This window comes from Rhagoletis pomonella, unplaced genomic scaffold (assembly GCF_013731165.1).
Source record: "Rhagoletis pomonella isolate Grant_MI unplaced genomic scaffold, Rhpom_1.0 Rhpom_scaffold_00020, whole genome shotgun sequence".
NCBI lineage: Eukaryota > Metazoa > Arthropoda > Insecta > Diptera > Tephritidae > Rhagoletis > Rhagoletis pomonella.
The window spans coordinates 505,251-513,066 of record NW_023458574.1 but is presented as its reverse complement, the minus strand read 5'-3'; the positions used below and the strand labels follow the sequence as shown (position 1 = coordinate 513,066).

Below are 7,816 nucleotides of genomic sequence, written 5' to 3'. Positions count from 1 at the left end.
AAACACCTATTAATATGGCTCGTAAGCTATCTATCAAGCAGGACTCAAAAAGTTTTATTCGAATTGAGTCAGTACAAAAGCAATTTTTAATTTTTGCATTACGTGGCCCCAAATGGAAATCAGATCTCCGTCTTCCACCTTATAAAAATAGGCTCCTTATTAGTTCTCCAACTCTTGAAAATCGTAGAATATTACTCGGGGTAATGTTTCTCCATAAGTTGATAATCGGCGAGATTGACTCGTCTTACCTTGTTAGCCAACTTAATTTTGCTGTTCCTGTTAGATCGTCTAGACACTTTGTGCCTTTTCATTTATCCCTTTGCCAAAAACAACCTGCTGCGTAATTATAATGATTTGTATAGCTGTGTCAGTATTGAATGTTCGTTTACTGCTTTACATAACGCAATACTTGCGCGTGTAGCCTGATATTTTAAAAGTTTCAGTGGATTAAATGTAAATTATATTATATTATTCTTAACGCTTAGTTAAATCTTTATTTATTCTTTATGTGTATGTATCCTTTTATATACGTAACTTTAGTAGTCGACCGTTTTATGTCTATGTCGACTTAAAATAATTGAAATAAAATAAAAATAAAAATAAAATATCATTAAGCCTAACTCAGCATATTATCGAAAACGTTTGAAATCGGGAAAAACAGTCCTGATTATCATGCAAAGGTAGTTTAGAGAAAGTTAAAACAACGATATTTGATACCTGCGCCGGGTATATAAAGTTCGGTTTCGCCTGAAGTTATACTTCTTTACTTGTTTTTATTTTATTTTCTGTCTTTATTGAAAGTTTGTTTTTCGATTGCCATATGAATTGCATTTATACAAAAAATTATATTTGTGTGGCATATATGGAGGAATTTTATTAAAAATATGTGAAAAAATTATGTGGCAGGATGATTGTCACAACTCTCTTTGTACTTAGAAATTTAACTTAGGATTCAAAAATCTATAGTTCTCTAAGTTTCACAGTGAAGTTGTTTTTTTGGGTAACTACATACATTTGCCATTTATACAATTTTCAAGACAAGTCAAGTCTAAGTCTTGCATAATTGAGCTTTAAGCCGTACTTTGTTTTCGCTTATCAAACCCAGCATAACTGCGTGGGAAACAGCGTCCGGACTTTGCCCCGACTGGAGTAGATTTCCTCCGATTTCTTTTTTAGATTTAAAATCTACCTATACTCCGCTTGACCTAAAATATGCTCAGATTTTTTACTTTTTTCCATTCACATTAAGAATATATTACAAAATAATATGGTAACTTCTTAAAGTTTTGGTCAATAACTTCTGTGGCAATCACCAAGGTTTTGTAAAGCAAGGTGTAACAGAACTCTTTAACCTTTAACATTCCTTGCGGAATCAATTTTTGTTTCCCTAAGCATGGGATTGATTAAGGGTCAGAAAAATATTTTGGAAAGGTGTAGATAGAAGAACCTTAATGTTCGCAAGAACTCTTATTAACAAAAGGTAAGAAGTTTATACGCCGTCTGATAATTTACTTATTTTTTTAAACAATATAAATTTTTCTGATGGAAAGTTTGTTTTAAATACTATTTAGAGATTAAGCTGATTTACAAGCACTCTGTGCAAACTACATAACATTCTACAGCGAAAGTACAAATTTGAGATCGATTTTAAGCGGTCGTTATTCATATGCCCACATACATACATATGTTACTTTTCATATCAATTCAAGTGTATTACATGCGCCCACGCTTTTCATTTTCAATGTCATTAATTGTTTATAATGACTTGCTAAAATTTCAAAATCAAAAGTTATCAACTGAGAAACATTATTTTCTACTTTTTAGCCCATTTATAAAAGCGTTGTATATTAAAAAGTTTTTCTTTTATTTTATTTGTTTTCTACTTTTTAGTGCTGTCTACAAAATTTTGCAATAGATATTAAAATAATTCAACTTGCAGTGAAAGAGAACAGAAAACTATACAAGCACAATGTTGTTTGCTCACATTTAGTATAAACATATAATTACTCATTTAAATTGCTTTTTGTATCTAAATCCCGTTAAACTAATCACATTTTCTTGATAGCTACAAACAGGGTTGCTTAAGTAGCTAAAAAGAAATTTTACCCGAGTTGAGCGTTCTTTTGTCGCTCGCTTACAAAAAAATGCAGCTAGTATAAATGGTGGTCTGGACATACAACATTCAAAGCTGTCTGGACATACAACATTGCAAGTTGATAAAAGCGTTGTAAAAACGTGGAGCGCATGCAATACAAAGCATTAGATTTAATTGACAATATTCAAACTACATACATAACATAGACCAAAAATTTCTACAGCGAAAGTACCAAATTGAGATCGATTTTAAGCGGTCGTTATTAATATACCCACATACATACATATATTACTCTTCAATTTCAAATCAGCCCTATTACATGCGCCCCACGCTTTTCATTTTAAATCTCATAAAATGTTTATAATGACTTTTGCTAAAATTTCAAAATCAAAAGTTATCAAAACAAGTTCTATAGGACTGAGAAATATTATTTTCTAATTTAAGTCCATTTATAAAAGCGTGGTACATTAAAAAGTTTTTTTATACCCGAGCGCACTTGTGCACAAGGGTGTATTAATGTTGTTCACATAACGGTTGTTTGTAACAGCCAAAACGAATCGAGATAGGCATAGACAAATGTATACATAAATGATCAGAATGAAAAGAGAAATCGATTAAGCCATGTCTGTCCGTCCGTCTGTCCGTCTGTCTGTCCGTCCGTGTACACGATAACTCGAGCAAAAATTGACATATCTCAACGAAATTTGGTATGTGGGTTTCTATTTATACAAGGTAGGTTGGTATTGAAACTGGGCGAAATCGGACTGTTACCACGCCCACTTCCCATATAACGGTAATTTTCAGAAATACCAAAACTGCGATATTTTAGTAACTACTGGAGATTATTCACTCAAAATTGATATTTACAATAAGTTTTAGACGAAAAACAAAGAATATTATAAATTTTTGGAAAATGGGCGTTACATGTGTATATCTTGGTAACCGCTTTACCAATTTCTTCCAAACTTGGCACAGTTGTTGGCCTACGCACATCATACCAAATGGCCGAAAATTTTTAAAATCGGACAATAACCACGCCCACATCCCATGTAACGGTAATTTAGGAAATACAAAATCTTCGATAAATGAGTAAATATTAAAGCTGATTTATTCAAAATCGATGCTTACAACAATTCTTAACCAAGAAATATGTTTCTGATAAAATTTTGGAAAATGGGCGTGGCACCGCCCACTTATGATCACATATATGTATCTCCGTAACCGTTATACCAATTTGTACCAAACTCGGTAGGTTATTGTGTTTGCCACATAAAAGCAAAACATGGAAAGTTATTAAAATCGGACTAAAATTGAGGTCGATTTCCATATGAGGGTAAATTTCAGAACTGCTTGAAACTTCAAAATTTCGAAATTTAAGGACTCCCATTATACGCCCCAGCTTACCATGTAGCGGTAGGTTTCGGAAAAGTGAAACATATATATTTAATACTTGCGCCGGGTATTTAATGTTCGGCCCCGCCCGAACTTAGACTTTCTTACTTGTTTTAATTTATTTTATACTTTTTAGTCTTGTCTGTATAAAATTTTGCAATAGATACTAAAATAATTCAACTTGCAGTGAAAAGAGAACAGAAGACTATGCAAGCAAAATGTTGTTTGATCACATTTAGTATATGCCTACATATGTACATATGTACATACATATAGCAGCAATTAATGTCATTTAAAGAAATGGCGTGCCGTCCATTTCCGCTGTAGCGTATGTAGTGCATATTTTTAACTTCTTCTGGCGGGCGACATCTATCTCTAGAGTTTTTAATTGTATGTCTTTGATATGATACCTACGACGAGGTTGATATCTAGACTAGATTTGCCATAAATACCTTTGCTATATTTATAGCATAAAATGGTGGTCTGGACATACAACATTGCAAGTTGATAAAAGCGTTGTAAAAAGAAACGACTATGACAACAAGTAACATCTAAATTGACCCCCATTGCTGTAATCCGTCGTAGATTCGATTTTGCTACGAATCGTAAAATTGATATGCTGAAATCCGCGTTGTCGTATCGTTATTTCGAATTTCGGAGGGCATCTTCGAAATTCGTAATGTTGGTATGCCCTAATCCGACGTAGCTGTCATTTTTATGTATTTGTCGGAAATTTCGTACGAAGAGCAACTGGTGTCGGAGCGAAGCAAATTCTTTTAAAATAGCAATGAAATAAAGTGTGTAAAGGCAAAAATATGTAAGTAGTGTAAATAGAAAAAAATTGGATTATTACTAAATATTTCCAACATATCAGGTCGAAGATCACATCAAATCGGTCGTAATGCGAAAAAATGGTGGAATGCTTGAGCTAAAGGTCAGACATTGCTCGAGGCTTTTCAAAATGTTTAAAGTTTTTGTCAATGTTTTAGAGAACGTGGATTGCGCCAACCCCACATCAAAATCTTTCCCCAACAACATGTTGGTAGCTTCCTTCAGCGAAAAACCTCAAAACTGCCATCAATCTACCGATGATGATTTTACACTTCGCCCAAGCTCTTCCTCCATAATTATTAAAACGATTTTAAATGCGTGTTTGTTGATGCGGAAATTTTTCATTCACAAGCTAAATGAATCAGAACTACTAGCAATCTCCTTTGTATATTAATGCAACTGTTAGCTGCAGCATGTTCTTCCTCCTGAGACAAAAGTGCTCCGGCCACTGATTCCATTGTATTCTACTTAATTAAGGAAAATCTTTCAAATAACGACTAAATTTTTTTTTGTAACTGACTTCCAAAAAAGGAGGATAATTCTTTTTGCATCGGAAAGGTAGTGTCTCAGAGGTTGTCCCATACTAATCTGGTTAAGATCCGATCAGTGGATCATGAGATATATATATATTTTATATGAGAGTTGACGTCGGTTTTTTTTTTGCTAAAGATTACTTGTTAATTTCACTATTCACTTGCGATTATATTTATTTTAATTTGTTTATGTCAAAGCAGCTGATTAAGAACTTCGAATTTCGCGCTTTTAGCTGGCAGTGCCGTTGATAGTTACGATCGGATTACAGCACGGAACGGAACGGAACTACGAATTCGTAACTACGAAGATTCGGATTACAGAATGCGGGTGTGCCGTGAATCTTTTTTTATTACCTGAAAATTTGGATAAGTAAGAGCCTAATAACATTATAACATAACATAATATTAACAGTCTATACGACCTAAAGCAGTTTTCTAAGTTTATCAGAAGATGGAGACTTTTGAAACTTTATAAATAAGTAGGATAGCGATTTTTGCAAGAGTAGTTATCATTTAATGCTACTTTTTCAGAATGTAGACAGAGTTTGCACTGTGTTGTTAGTGGACATGAAACTACTTTAAAAACTAATACGTTACCCACCATAAACTAAAAGTCGAAAAAATGTTACCTAGCGCACCTTGCAAGTGGACTACACCTTTCTTCTTATCGCCCTATTTATGGAATTCAATAATTTTTTTAATATAACACAATTTTTCACCTAAGTTCTGTTTCCCCTCATCTATGTATATATGTATATAGGTATGTATGTACACGAATATACATATCTACATTCATGGTTAGATAATCTGTGTGCCCCGCCTTCCCCTCTCCCCATATATAACGTTGCTTTTGAACGATAACCTTTTTCAAAACATTTTTAAAACTGGCTTAAACATGTGGCACCCCTACTAAATATTGTTCTGAAATAAAGCCTTTCAAACGCATTTCGATTGATACCCATCTATCTATATATATAAAAATTTTGTGTTCGTATGTCACGGTCGTCAAAACTCGAGAACGGCTGAACCGATTTGAATAATTTTTTTTTTTGTATTGTTCGGTATAATACCAGAACCAATGATACCGCAAAAAATTGGAGGGTTGCCACCTATTTGAAAATTTTTAAACCCAACTATATTGATAAAATAAATAAATTATTACAATACGGGTATCAAATTAAAGAGGTTTAAGAAAGATAACTGGTGGAAATATTTTTGATGAAGGTTGCCACCTATTTGAAAATGTTAACTCAGTCAAATTGATAAAATGAATGAAATATTGCCATGTGGGTGTCAAACTAAAGAGTTTTAAGAAGGCTTACAGCCGAAAGTATGTTTGAAGAGAGCTGCCACCTGATTGAAAATTTAATTAAAGTACATCGATTAAATAAATGAAATATAGCAATATCGGTATCAAGTTAAAGAGGTTTAAGAATGATGTCTGCTGGAAATATTTTTTACGAGGGTTGCCACCTATTTAAAAATTTTAACTCGGTCAAATTGATAAAATAAATGAAATATTGCTATGTGGGTGTCAAACTAAAGTCTTAAGAAGGCTTACAGCCGCAAATATGTTTGAAGAGGGTTGCCACCCGATTGAAAATTTAACTAAAGTACATCGATAAAATAAATGAAATATTGCAATATGGGTATCAAATTAAAGAGGTTTAAGAAATATAACTGCAGGAAATATTTTTGAGAAGGGCTGCCACCAGTTTGAAAATTTTAGCTCAGTTAAATTGATAAACTAAATAAAATATTGCAATATGGGTATCAAACAAAAGAAGTTAAAGAAGGCTCACAGGCGAAAATATTTTAAAGGAGGGCTGCCACCTGTTAAAAAATTTAGCGCTATTTAATTGATAAAGTAAATGATATATCACAATATAGATATTACATTTAAGAGGTTTAAGAAATGTAACTGCTGGAAATATTTTTGAGGAGGGTTGCCACCTTTTTGAAAATTTTAACTCAGTCAAATTGGTAAAATAAATGAAATATTGCAATGTGGGTATTTAACTCTGGAGTTTTAAGAAAGCTTACAGCCGAAAATATGTTTGATGAGGGTTGTTACCTATTTGAAAATTTATCTAAAATTAATTGATAAAATAAATGACTTATTACAATACAGGTATCAAATTAAAGAGGTTTAAAAAAATGACTGCTGGAAATATTTTTGAGGGGGGTAGCAACCTATTTTAAAATTTTAACTCAGTTAAATTGATTAAATAAACGAAATAGTGCAATTCGGGTATCAAACTAAATAGTTTTAAGAAGACTTACAGTCGAAAATATGTTTGAGGAGGTTTGCCACCTGTTTGAAAATTTAACTCAATTAAATTGATAAAATAAACGAAATGTTACAATATGGGTACCAAACGAAAGGTATTTGAGAAATCTTGATTTGCAAATTTTCTAAATAGGATTATGCAATATGTAAAAGTAAACTGAAAATATTGAAATTAAATGAAGTATTACATAACTGGTTCGAAACGGAAAGTGATTGGGAAAGCTTTATCCAAATCCGGACAGTTTAAAAAAAGAGAGAATTCACAACATCCTGTCGTCAAACGAAGTGATCATATTATCAATGAAGAGTTGGTATACAAATTACGCAATGGAAAAAAATTAATAAAAAGCATGAAATGAAATAATGAAAACTTAAAATTGTTGTCACCATTCCTTTACATTATAAAACAGTTAAATTTTAATCATAAACGATTTCGTTCGGTCGCCATAGCCTACTAAGTATATTGCGAGTAAAGAAATTTTGAATAACATCAGGTAATATTATTATGATTATGATTACTATTACTATTGCGAACTCCTGTTATATGCCCAAACAAACATTCCCAGATTAAAGCGAATTCAGAAAGGCATTTACGATCGCAAGATGCAAGTGTTAAGAAAATACGGGCCTGCAGAACTGACCCACTCAGGAACAATTTTTTACAAGGGCGTGTAA

General features: G+C 32.6%; 1 protein-coding gene across 4 annotated transcripts in view; it reads left to right on the top strand.

Moving 5' to 3' along the window:
• Nucleotides 1-7,816, top strand: part of LOC118749572 — a 220,739-nt gene that overhangs the window by 152,497 nt on the left and 60,426 nt on the right. The window lies entirely within an intron of this gene.